The sequence below is a fragment of the Phasianus colchicus genome, chromosome 19 (genome assembly GCF_987193195.1).
Source record: "Phasianus colchicus chromosome 19, bPhaCol1.hap1.1, whole genome shotgun sequence".
NCBI classification, from domain to species: domain Eukaryota; kingdom Metazoa; phylum Chordata; class Aves; order Galliformes; family Phasianidae; genus Phasianus; species Phasianus colchicus.
In genome coordinates, this window is record NC_143454.1 from 5,806,402 (window position 1) to 5,819,541 (window position 13,140).

The 13,140-nt window shown below is 46.0% G+C and overlaps 1 long non-coding RNA gene across 1 annotated transcript in view; it reads right to left on the reverse strand.

Moving 5' to 3' along the window:
* LOC149915449 (uncharacterized) overlaps positions 1-13,140 on the reverse strand; it is a 36,837-nt gene that overhangs the window by 20,054 nt on the left and 3,643 nt on the right. The gene's annotated exons all lie outside the window — the stretch shown is intronic.

Below are 13,140 nucleotides of genomic sequence, written 5' to 3' on the forward strand. Positions count from 1 at the left end.
TGTCTCCCTGGAGCCGCTTGCTCCCACAAACGTGTCAGCCCTTGCTTAATACGGAGCTCAGCGTCCTATATTTGCAAAAGCTGGTGGCAAAAGGGAGAAGAAAGCTTTCAGCATTTTAGGAGAGACACAAACCGTCCTGACAGAGATGTGCAGAGAGGTAGGAGAACGCACACACAGCGGAGGGCTGTGTAACACAAGAAGGCACTACAGTACCGGCTCAGAGAAAGCAGATATCCAGCATGCAGTCCCTTTAGAGATCAGTCTATGCTTCTAGCATAATGATCACTCAAACCGTGTGCTCCTGTCACTAGACTGGAAGATAACCTCTTAGCATCCTCCCTTCTAGTATGTCTTAGCTAAAGGCAAGATGTAACCCTGGTAGTACAGCCAGTGTTGTGCTTATGCTGTCCAGTGCTTGGCAAAAAGATGCCGTGTGGCAGCACAAAAATCTTACTGAAGACAGACATCCAGCTGGCAATAAGAAAACGCCCTTCTTTTTCTTTTCACTGTTTTTAAGGCTGCAGTTAGTGAATCAAACCTCTTCTGAAGTGTGGAAGGGCAGCCTGCAGAGTTTGGTGATGGAGAGGGCAGAGCGGGGCCCTGCTCCTGCAGTGTGTTTCTAGCAGTTTGTTTTTGGTTTGCTGCTCTGCAAATGCCTTGAGTGTTTTGTTCTTACACTGTTGCTGGAGGTGGCAGACAAGCCAGTGCTGTTATTCTGCCAAGGGAGAGGAATAGAAATAAAAATAATAACCATGTGCCTTCACTTTGGCTTAGAGTCACGGGAGGGAGTACAGATTAAAGGGGGACCTGGGACCTGGCCTGCCGCCAACCCATCCCAATTCAAAGGACTTCATAACGTTTTAAATATCAAATACAACTTCAAGTAGTCTGACACCTCCCCTGTCAAACAGCCAAGATAACATGAGACAAAGTCCTTCTTCTGCACAGTTATGTTTTGGAAGTGGGTAATCAGCTGGTGCTCCTCAACTGTTCAAAGCCCCTAATCTGAATGCTTTAGCACTTCTGGATACTGTGCACAGAGTTTGCTTCATCCGGCGATGCAGGCACCTACAGCAGAGTGAGCTGCTTTGACTCCTGTAGGCATGGGAGAGAAGCAGACAGCTCTGGGCTACAACTCATCCTGTGCTGATGTGTAAAACAGGTGAAATGAATCATGCCCTGGATGTACCTCTTGCTTGGTTCTTTGGGCTGGAAAGTGTGATAAAAGAAGACGAACAGCACAACAGACACCCAAGTGGAAGAGAAGAGGCTCTCAGGGCATCTCAAATAGAACATCCCAAAATAAAGGCAACCAGCAAGGATTATCTGGGAGCTTACCCATGTTTGGGTACACCTCCAGCAGTGCCATTTTGGCCTGGGTTCCAGGTCTCCTCCAGCCCATCCCTGCTGGCACCTTGGCAGGCACATTTCTGCTGGCCTCATGATGGAGCCAGAGCAGCGTGAGGAGGTGACACTGCATGCCAGGGGACCCTACCTGCCAGGGAAAGGGTGTGAGCATCCTTGCAGCTCACTGTAATTTCTCTAATGGCTTTCTTTGGCTTGATAGATATTGAAGGAAGCTTGTTGCCGGGGCAATTTCCATGGAGAGATAATAAGAGATCATTTTCAAGTGAGCGAAACTTTAATGGCACATTCTGGTAATGAGGCAGCAAAGAGAGTAATGACCGGAGACCTCAGAGTGTGAGCACACCATGAGAAGGGGGGAGGACTCACGGCTCACTGCTCACAACAGACACTGGAGGTCTGCTCTTTGTCCCCTTGAAGTCAGACTGCAGTTGTGCTGCTGTCTACAGGAGGAACAACATTAAGATGTAGTTGCCTGTAACAAGGCTGGGAGGCTCCATAGAAATGCCTGGGGAAGCAGGAAGATCCTGGTAGGGCTTGGCACCAAACCCTCCAGCCTCTTCCTCCTGCAGAAGGCAGCCTGGAAGCAAAAGCCTCCACCTTCACAAAGGCATGAAGCTGCTTCATCTCTCTCCATTCCTTGAATTCATCTCTACAGTCTGGTTTTGGCCTTGGTCTTAAGGTGGTCCCTCAATCTGCTACTTCATAAGGGCAGCCAGAGCCAGTTGTTGTTTACCTCCTCTCAAAAGAAAGAAGGTGAAGGGTCTGCTTTCCTCCAGCCTCGTTAACAGTTGTTTCATTAATCACAGCTTTCTCTTCAAAACCAGAGACAATCTGTCCAATTAACATTAAAGCTCTGGCAGTCGCTTGCAACTTTGCAAGCAGCACTTTGACAACCGTCGCTAATAAGTCTAACATTTCAAAAGCTGCTCACAAACAAAACAGCCCGGTCGCACCTCGTTAATACCCTGTGCTGCCTGTTTTCATGAACAGCAGAGCCAACCTCCTCTCTACCCACTTTAATGCTGGCTTTCAGCAGAAAACAGGTCCCAGATTGCTCCTCCTGCCAACCTCTGTCCATCACATCCAGCACTCTGCTGGGTTACCTGGGCAAATCCTTTCTCTTGCAACATATCCCCAAGAAGGCTCTGACACCAGGCCACGTCTGAAACCACTCAGTTCCCACAACATAGAGCTGTAGGTCACAAGGAATTAGCACACTGAAGTGAAGGTCCACCACAAAAGATGATTCGTAACAGCTTGTAGGGGCTATGCCGTATTGGCAGAGAACAGCAGGAATAGTAAGTTGTGGATAAAAAGTTATCCTGTTAACTACACGCCTCTCAGTCTAACCTTGACTTGAGATTTCAAAGTGAATTTGGAAGGAAAGAACAATTAAATACCCAGAGATAAAGAGGAAATGAGATAAGATACAACATGGGTTTACGAAATGTAGATTGTGTCAGACGAACACGATAGCTTTGTTTTGATAAGATACCTGATTTTCTAGACAAAGGAAATGCTGCTGATCTTCTTTATCTAGACTTCAGTAAGGTATCTGATAGGTGCCATGCGGGAAAGTATTAGCGAAGCTGGAGGAAATGAGGATTAGTAAACTGTAAGGTGAGGTGCAACTCTCTGGAGGGAATTTACTAGAGGAGTTTCTCACAAAACAGTTTGGGAACTGATCTTCTTTTCTTCTTGCGTATGATCTTGGCAATGAAAGCAGAATCCTGAAGCTGAAATCCCCCAGTGACACAGAACTGGAAGTTTTGTTGATGCAGAGGAGAATGAGAATATGAGTCGGAAAGAACAAAATGACCTTGAGAATAACAGAAATGAGATGGAAAACAAAAAGTTTCAGATGACAGGTCGCAAATCTGAGGACTCGCAACAGCCTCAGATGTAGCATAGGAGATTATGAGCTGCAAATGATCAAGAAGACCTACATGGTCTAAGTGAAAGCTGGCTTCAGACACAGAAAGGCAAATAATATTCTTGAATTTATCTGAAGAGGTATTTCAGCAAATGGTGTCACTGACTGTGGGCCTTGATTTTCAAGGTCAAGGTAAGCTTAACCTTGCAGGAGCACAGAGAGAGGCTGGAAGATGATGTAGAAGATGGAAAGCAGATCAGAGAGAAGAAGAGCAGAGGAGTCAGGAACAGCATGTTTGATTTGGTAAAACACAGGCTGCTATAGGAGAAGCTCCAGAGTGGTAAAACCTCAATGATCTTATGATTCTATGAAAAGAGCTATGTGAGCTGATGGGATTTTGGTCCTGAAGCACGTAGGGCAGGAATATGGTCAGATTAGAATTAGGAAAAGAAATTCCACCTGCTTACTGGTGGAAGCTGCAGGAACAGAACGCAAAGTTTTGAGGTCTGAGCTCTTCCTCTCACATTTGCAATGACAAGGACTGGCCTTCCTAACCCTGTCATTACTGTGCTCCCAGGCAGGGCACTGCTCCTTTCAGTCCTTCCTAGCATTCTGGCCAGCTTCCTCATTCCTGATGCTCCTGAAAATCCCTTTGGGCTCCTGCCAGAAACTCAGCACATCTATGCTGGAAAGTAAAGCTATGATTGCAGCCATATAGCTCTAACTTGGCCAGAGCAGGCAGCAAAACAGGGAAAACACATTAGCAAATGTAAAAACCTGAGCTATCTGCCCGGGGTCCTGGTGCTATCATATTTTTATTCCTCCGGGTTATCATCTCTTTCTTCCTAACTTACATCAAAATATGAAATAAACACATCTCCATCTTGCTGTCTAAAGATGCCTGAAGAGGTTAAGCTGCCATTTGGAATCTGGCTTGGTGATACAATTTGCACAGAGCGTGTTTTCCCCTCCTGTCTGTTGCTCCTGTACCAGAGACATGTTAACCAGCACTCGCTTCTTTTCTTTTGCTTTATATTTGCTTCATTCTCAGGTCTTTTGTGAAACTGGGACAAGTGCTTTCTGACAATCTGACTATGGATTTGAGGACTTTGCTGGGAAGGCTCTTTACCAATGGGCTAAATTTAAAGGAGCCATGAATGCCTTGTGTGGCACAGGGCTACCATGTGTCACAGCTTTGATTATTGCTGCTTGCCATGTTGGGAGGTGAATGTGAGATGAATTAAGATTGGGGAACAGTCAGATCTGAGCAAGGTGATCCACACTTTGAAGTAGTTGGGAGCGAGAGAGGGGCAGAATTTGGTGATTCTGCAGGTTTTATTTTCATCTTTGGATGAGCAGCATGCATGTTATGATTATATGTCTGCATTCCTGACTGCCCCATCACTATCACATGCATGCTGGAGCAGCTCAACTTTCTCACGTACACAATCACTTGTATGTTGTCTGCAGCTCCTGACTCTTTGGACTCAAATTATTTTCACATACAGCATAGGAGAGAAGCTGGTGGGCAGGATCTGGCCTGAAAGGTGGTGATCCTCAATCCACCCTCACCATAAATCCTAAGAAATGCTGTAATCCCTATTTGTCAGAACAGGAAACTGAGGCAAAGAGAGTGAAAGCGGCTGCCCCAAACTCAAGGCATAAAGACATGAAAAATATTTAGGAGTTCTACACATCTGGTGCTTTATTCAACGTGATGTAAGATTCACCTGCTGAGACTGAATGATGGGAGCATCCTTCCCCTGCCCGGAATGATGGGAGCATCCTTCCCCTGCCCTGACGCAGGCATGCCCAGCCAGCACACAGGTATGTGCTCAGTGACTTACATGTCACTCCCTCCTGTCCTTGCCCCTCTACTGGTCCTGGCAGCTCAGGAGACCACCCTAGAGCAAGTCTGTATAGGGAAGACAAGGTCTGCTAAGGCTGAAGTCCTCTTTTGTTACATATGTAGTGTGTCAGATACAATTTCCCCATCTGTGTTGAACCCCCCTCCCTTCCTGTGGGATCACCATGCTGGAAAGCTTACAGTGAACCTCTAAGTATCAGTATTTGCTTTCTCCAGAAAAGGTCAATGCCCAGCACTTCTGGGCAGTGGCACCATGACCTTTTCAAAGCACAGACAGATGGAAGTGGCTCTGCGGAGAAAGGCCAGGGCAGGAGGGCAGCTGGCAGCCTTTCCAGGAGCCTGTTTTAGTGGCAGAACATAAAAGTCTCCCAAACACACACACATTTGCAGCCAGCTCCTCAGCTGTTCTCAGCTAGTTTGCAGCCAGCGACTTCAGAGGTGCTGCAGTGCTTGAAGCAGTGGGAAGTCAACCTCCTTCTTCTACACTGATCCTCCTATCTGTAAGATGCTCCTCTAGTTCCTCTCCACTCTATGAGGTCATCCAACCCAGCATGCTACAAGCATCTGGTCAGAGAGTCATGGAGGGGGAGTAGGGAATGGAGCCACGTCTGACTTCCTCTGGGCCATCCACATCCACTGTCCCATGTCCTTTGTAATAAAGACAAAAGATGGAGTCCAGGGTTCCATCAGCCACATTTTTGGTGTGATTTTGGGGGTCCTGGTTGCAGGATGAGACACAAAACTCTTTGCTAACTATTTGAACTCAGTGAAATTCCTATCTCATTGCCTCGTTATCTCACTGCCTCACATGTTTAGTGAGAGGTTCATGCCCAAATGCACAGCTAAACTGGGACCCAAATCTGGAGCTATTCCAGAGATGAAGAAAATAGACAAAGCAGATCCAATGCCCTCAAGAGAGCACAGTTGGGTAAAATTGCCTTACTGGCCAAATGAGATGAAGCGCGGAGTAAGTTTAATTTCTGTGTTACGTTCTTGTTAATAACAATATCTAATTAAGGCATCTGGCGACAAGTTAATGGACAGTAAAGGAAAAAATCAAGCAGGCATTATTGAATTTTTCTTTTAACTCCAGCTCTCTGGGTTTGAATGAATCCATCATCGGAGACAGTGCCTTGTTTGTCTGAATCTGACTTCAGCCCAGAAGTGTAAGTTGTAGCTTTATTGTCTAAGTCCTATCCCTTAAAATTAAACTCGTCATTCTCATGAAGATGATTGCTTGAAGGGGAGATTAACCTTTACGATGTGATGATGGAAGTTGTTGTTCATTTCAAGAGCCCATGAATATTATCGGGAGCTGGAAGTGATGAAAACTGGACTAAGATTTGGGGACAGAGATGAGAGGAAAAAATAGGGTTTGCCTTTGATTGGGCTCTTCTGATCCATTTTTTTCACATCTGATTTCACTGTGGTGCTATTATTAATTTAAGAAATGATTTGAAGGAGTCTAAGTCTTATTTATATGTGTGCACAGCATCTCATGCAGAAAGATCACTATCTCTGTCTAGGAACTTTATGCGATCCTAAATAAAACATGGGTGTTTATCAATAGCATGTTGGTTACTTTTGTTTGTTATGTGCTGCACATTTCCTTTTCTCCCCTTCCTTCTGTCTCAAGAAAGAGACAACCAGGTTGTCCACAGGCTCTTGCAGCAGAAAAGCCCTTTGCCCTTTTCTTCCTATTATCTTTTAAAATGGAAGACATCAAGGCTGTGCATATCAATATTGCAAGTCCTGGCCCCACGGATTGTGCCTACACCACCACCCAAAGGTATAACACTGGCGTGAGCAGTCCAATCAAGGTTAGCTCCATGCTCAGGGAAGGAAGCGATGTTTCTAGGACAGCTCAACCATGGCAAATCTTAACCCTCACCAAAGGTTGTCTGAACCCAGCAAGGACAGGAGTCTTAGCCCTATCCAAACAGTTCTGTGTAAAATGACACCGAGCTGTTTTTGAGCTCCTCTGTATGTGATTTATCTCCTGTAACAGGACACGTGCAATTAACCAGCAGTTTTGCTATTAATAAATATCTCTGAGTATATGGATAAAATGAATTGGGGTCTCTGCGGATTATTACCTTTCTCTACCTGACACTTCTTTAGATGAATGACACGGAGAAAAAAGAGAATCCTAACAGTATATAATTGAGTGTGTATTAGGGTTTATGAAGAGATTCCTACAATAACTGTCATGTTCCACCTGACGGAGTAGCTGTTATGTGAACATGCCAAAGTACCACTTTCCTTGCTGTGATCTTTGTTCTCACTTGCTTTCTCTGCATTAGCTTAAAATCTCCTTTAGCCAATGTCACTGAATGCAACCTGAGTAATGACTTGAGTGGAAAATAAGGATGGGAATAAAGAATGAGATGAACATTTACTGTCAGAGGCCTCAAATTGGGCACCAAAATGAAAGGAGACCCACTGTTCCAGAGGCAGAGAGCTCCTGCTGCTTCCACCAGTGACAGCTTCTCTGGAAATCAGGACACATCGATTTATATCCTGCCGCTATGCTAGGCATTGTCAAGCCTCTGCTCCAAAGGGGACAGCTTGAACAGGTGGATGAAGGACCGGAAAGAATTGAAAGCACCAAACACAGAAGGAACTGAGACCACCCTGTGCCAAGGGAGAGGGGAAGATTTGCTTTCACGCTCATCGAGGCTGTGCTGTGTGTCTTTGGCTGCTCCAACCTCCAACAGAGATGTTTGCTGCTATATATTAATAAAATATATTTGTGCTGATGAACTGAACTCCGATTTGGATGTGGCAATGTTTAAAGAAAATGCACAGCTCACAAGCAGCCCTGCAGCCTGGGAACAGGGCTGATAAACACAGACACAAGCCCTTCCCCTGGCCTGGCAATAGCTGGAGTTACAGGCAGACTGTTTCCATCTCCCTGTGGACACACGTCCCAAGATGATTTACAAAAGGACTCATTGCCTTTGCAGCTCTCCTGTCTTTTCACATCCAACAGCAAGGAGGACGCTGCCTGTTCATCCCAACCCTCCCTCCCCTTCATTATCCCTGCTCTACCTCTTCACTTCAGCCTTTTTTTTCATTGTTGCCCAGCATCTTTCCATCCTCTTTTCCTTCTCTGACCTCCTTTTCTCCCTTTCCTCCTCTTTCACTTGTCTCACACTCAAGCCTTCCACAGCTACAGACCTGCCAGCAGGTCTTGCATGCAATGGGGCTGAGGGATGCACTGTCACTTTCTGCCCCTCCACATCCCCCTGCCTACTCCCCACTGATCTATTGCAGAGGACAGGTAACCTCAGCCAGAAAGACAGATACCATAATTACATTCCCCTTTCCAGCAGCTTTTTCCCCTTACTTTTTCCTGATGGAAATCGTGGGCAAGAAAAATCTATTATTACTCTCCAAATCATATCAAATATTTATCAGGGTAATTCTCTAGTTATCACCACCGATTGCAAGCCTTAGTCACGTAGTAAATCTTGTTAGTGTCATCTCTGGGAATGTGTCTCGTCTGTCTCTGCAGCCGAGTGCTGCATAAACCAGGTTGCCCCAGGGGAACTTGGCTCATGGGGAAGGCAATGGAGAAGGAGGTGGTGAAGGCGATCAAAGATGGTCACAGACTTCCCAACTCCCCTCTTTTTTAGGATGCAAGATGGGGGCTGATAAGGATGGGGCTAAGAGCAGGCAGGTTGTGTGTGGGAAGGGGATGTTTGTTGGTCTGATGACTCCCTGATTTGTCAGTTTCTGGCAGTAGGGCTACTGGCTCAATTACATGATTATTCTTAGGGGTCCTGTAAGTCAGGGCAACCTTGACATCACTGCCAGCCACGCCAAGGACTCTCTCCTTCCACCCACTGCAGAAAGCACTAACAAATGCAGCCACTCTAGCTGCGCTTTTTTTGTTGCCGTTGTTGTTGGCACCAAAATGTTTCCAGATTGCACCTATTTTTAAACTCTTTATTGGGTCAGATCTGGACAGCTTGGAGACTTCAGCTCTTCCCTCTTTTTACCCCCGTGCACATAACTTATTGCTGCAAAGGGAAGAAAAGAGCAACAAATTTCCTCTGCCAGAACCAATCAATCTGGCACCTGTCATCAGCATCACAGCAGCTATAAAATATTTAATTTCTTAATGATGAATTGGCAGATTGTTTAAAAAAGACAACAAGGAAACAAAGAAAAGGAAGCAGACACTCACAATCTGCAGTCACACTCTCTGCCAGGCTGAGCCTTTGGAGCTGACAGCAGGAATGTGTTTTTACACCCAAGCTACCTGAGACTACTGTCTATTAATAAAGCTCTACTGGTTGTTTTGGGGATGTTTCTGCTGTTGTAGTCAGTCACTGAATTCTTGACTTGCTGTCCCAAAGTCCCACCACTGATTCCTGATGAGACTCAGTCTTCAAAGGAATCTCTTTTTCAGAAAACAGAAATCAGCTCCTTAATGGCACAGATCTTTCCTTCCTCAGGAGCTGTTGCAGCAGTATAAATAAGGGAAAGAAGTGACCAGGCTGGGTCAGAGGACAAGTCCATCTAGCCAGGTATTCTGTCTCCAGCAGTGGCCAAGAGTGGATGCTTTAGGAAACGTACAAGAATAGGTCAATCATAGAGTGCTATTTCTCTAGCAGCCTCCAGCAATCTGCAGTCCAGGGAGATCTTTATGGTTTCTACCTCCAACTGGAATTTTCTTCCACAAACTTGCCTAGTCCTTTTTTAAACTCGTGAAAACTTTCAGCATCCACAAAATCTTCACTCAGTTCCCACAGTTCTTCTGAATGGAGCTGTGTGTCTTATTTTGTTTTCTGCATATCACCTACTAATTTTACTTGATGCTCCCAGTCCTTGCATTAAAGAGACAGTGTTGTTCAACTCCCATCCTTTGGACATGCTTGGCTCACAAAACAGCGAGCAGCACAGGGATGCCTGGAGACTGGAATTACTAAGCCTGATTTCACAGGGCATGTCAGCTGTAGTGTGCCCATTTGCACCTTGTGTCTCTGTACCTCCAGTTGTGAGCTTGGAGGAGATGCTGAGCCCATACCCATTTTACAGTCCTTTGCAAACATGGGAGATGGTGCTGGAGGCAGTTAATCATTCAGCTGATAGAGTTGCTCTGAAGAGGAGATGGCACAGAAACAAGTCTCTTGGCTGAAGTTACAGGAACTACTTAGAGGACTTAAAAAATACATCCCTGTCCCCTTATCAATTTATTCCCATTTCTATGGCACCTCAGTAAATCCTCTAAATACACAGGCAAGCAAACTACCTGCCCAAAGACCTCCTTTCACTATAGCCTGTTCTAGTGGGCTTTATGGCAAACACAGTGTTATTTGTTTTGGTGGTTTTCTTTGTTTGATCATCTTCTAAGTCCTGTTCTTGGAACCTTTTAATTGCAAGAAACATAAGGCTTCACTGAGGCAAATGCAAACTTTTATCCATCATAGCAGTGAAGAAAAGCTGAAAGCAGGAGTTCCTCCAAAAACCAGGGGAAATGAAGAGGATGTGAACATTCATCATTTCTCAAAGTTTATTATTTTTAAGTCAGTCTCATGATTTGAAGCAGTGATGCTCTGCAGTGGCGTGACCGAACCTACACTGTTCATCTGGGCTGGGGGAGCACGCTGGGAAGTTTGGCAGACGCAAGTGGGTGGCTGGCAACTTGCATAGAGAGCCTTCGTGCTTTCTCCTCTGCCTCTCCTTGCAGTGGGTGGGGAATGAGGGCTCTGACAGACATCCACGGTGGGATCAGCCAGTTGTGGTGGGATAGCAGTGTCTGTTAGATACTGAGTGGCATGAAACGTCTTAGCTAAAAAAGCTCAATTCACCAGATTTCTGGCAGAGCCTTCAAGCTCTGTCTGCTCCGATGATTTGTTTCAGCCCTCCTGCAGACATCCTGTGTAAATACACTGAACAAAAGCTACCGCTTGTAAGGCAAGGGCTTAACCTGCTTTCAAGAGGGGCCAGTGCAATTAAGAGCAGCACCCATCGCTGCCAGGAGCTGGTTCATGATGGCAAACTGCTGCTTCAGACCTCCCCCATCCCTGCTAGCATGGGTCTGCTCTAGGGCAATGTGAGGTTTCCCCCAGCTCCTGTGCAGAGTCTCTGAACCACAGAAGGATGTTTCGCTATGCACCAAAGCACACTGTGCTCCTAAGGGCTGGTTGCTTTGGCACAGGGATAAGACGAAATCAAAGGCTTCCACTTTTGTGTCAGACAGCTCTTTTCCCCATTAACTCTGGATCTGTCTTCTACAGATGGTGTTTAAAGAGAAGTTTGCTCCATTGATCCTGCCTAATATCTCTTTGAGAGTTTTGAATGGAAAACATGCCGCTTATCTCTAATCAAAGCTGTGTTTTTATCTGCCTCTGGGCCAAAGTACTGCAACAGGTTTGGCCCTTACATAGAACTTGACTCTGAGCAGATGTGGGGCTGCCTGCCATCTTTTTGGGTATACAAAGGGTGATTTCCCCACTGGAAAACTGTTCTCAAGGACAAGGGAGCAGAGAAGAGCTGGCAGATCGTTAAGGAAGCTTTACTTAGGGCACAAGAGCTCTCCATCCTCAGGTGTAGCAAGTCAGGAAAGGAAGGCATGAGACTGGCATGGCTGAACAAGGACTGGCTAGTCAAACTGGAGGGCAAGAAGGAAATGCACAGGCAGTGGAAGCAGGGACAGGTAACCTGGGAGATACAGGGATGCTGCAAGGCTGTGTAGGGATGGGGTCAGGAAGGCCAAGGACCAAGGACCAACTGGAAATGGACTTGGCAAGGGGTGCAAAGAACAATAAGAAAGGCTTCTACAGGTACATCAACCAGAAAAATAAAATCCAGGAGGGCATACCCTCCACAGTAAGCAATACAAGCAGGTAGTAACAATGGACATGGAAAAGGCAGAGGTACTTCACAACTTTTTTGTCTCAGCCTTCATTGGCAACTGCTCTTCACACAGCCCTCGAGCAGATGGGGAGAAGGCTGGGGAGTGGGGGAGCAATGTCTGTAAGTGAAGATCAGATTCACGACCACCTGAGGAACCTGAACATCTATAAGTCTATGAGTCCTGATGAGATGGATCCCAGAGTTCTGAGGAAATTAGGTGATGTAGTCTCCAGGCCCCTCTCAATGATGTTTGATAAGTCATGGCAGTCAGGTGAACTCCTCAGTATAGGAGAGACTTAAACCTGTTGTAGCATGTTTAGAGAAGGGCCACCAAAATAATCCAAGGGATGGAAGGGATGTCCCTTACAAGGGCAGGCTGAGAGAGCTGGGGCTCTGCAGCCTGGAGAAGAGGTGGCCCAGGGATGAGCTGAGAGCAGCCTGTCAGTATCTAATGGGCTGTAAAAAAGAAAGATACAAACTCTTTAGCAGATTTTGTTGTGATAGGACAAGCAGAGACAGTTTCAAACTAAAAGAGGGGAGAGTTAGGTTGAATAGAAGGAAAAAGCTTTTTATGATAAGGGCGTGAAGCTCCAGCACAGATTGCCCGGAGAGGTGGTGAATTTCCCATCCCTGGAGACGGCCAAGGTCAGGCTGGATAGGGCTCTCAGCACCAGACTGAACTGTAGGTGTCCCTGTTCATTGCAGGGGAGTTGGACTAGATGACCTTTAAGGGTCCCTTCCAACTCAAATAATTATATGTTTCAATGAATTAGAAACTAGCAATCCAGCAACTCTTAGCTACCTGACTGCAGCACAGTAGTCTGAAGAGGGATCTCTTTCCCACCTACTAAAATAGACACCACCGCCAGCAAAAAAAACTGGTAAGAGTGACTCAAAGCGGAGGAAGGAAGAGGGATAGGGCTGATGGGTAGCTAGACACCCACATCAGGAGAGCATCTAAGCAAAACTGCTTGCATCCTACTGCTGTCAATGTGATTTCAAAGCATATGCTTAAGTTGAGAAGGGACTGAGAGAATGGTTAGTCGTAGGAAGCTTTTGGCTCACAGCAGTAGAAGACACATTGAGAATGTTCTTGCAGTGGGCAGTCTCAGTACCCTTTCTATCACAGTGCATTTCCATAAAGCTTTAGCAAAGAGCAAGAGGT